Source organism: Austrofundulus limnaeus, unplaced genomic scaffold (assembly GCF_001266775.1).
Source record: "Austrofundulus limnaeus strain Quisiro unplaced genomic scaffold, Austrofundulus_limnaeus-1.0 Scaffold767, whole genome shotgun sequence".
In the NCBI taxonomy this organism is placed as follows: domain Eukaryota; kingdom Metazoa; phylum Chordata; class Actinopteri; order Cyprinodontiformes; family Rivulidae; genus Austrofundulus; species Austrofundulus limnaeus.
Window position 1 is genome coordinate 190,444 of NW_013953169.1, and position 291 is coordinate 190,734.

Genomic DNA, 291 nt, shown 5'->3' on the forward strand with positions numbered 1-291 from the left:
GTTGTGTACATGTACAGAGTGTGTAACTTAGTCACACAGTTGTGTACATGTACAGAGTGTGTAACTTAGTCACAGAGTTGTTACATGGCCAGGGTGTGTAACTTAGTCACACAGTTGTGTACATGTACAGAGTGTGTAACTTAGTCACACAGTTGTGTACATGTCCAGAGTGTGTAACTTAGTCACACAGTTGTGTACATGTCCAGAGTGTGTAACTTAGTCACACAGTGTGTACATGTCCAGAGTGTGTAACTTAGTCACACAGTGTGTACATGTCCAGAGTGTGTAACT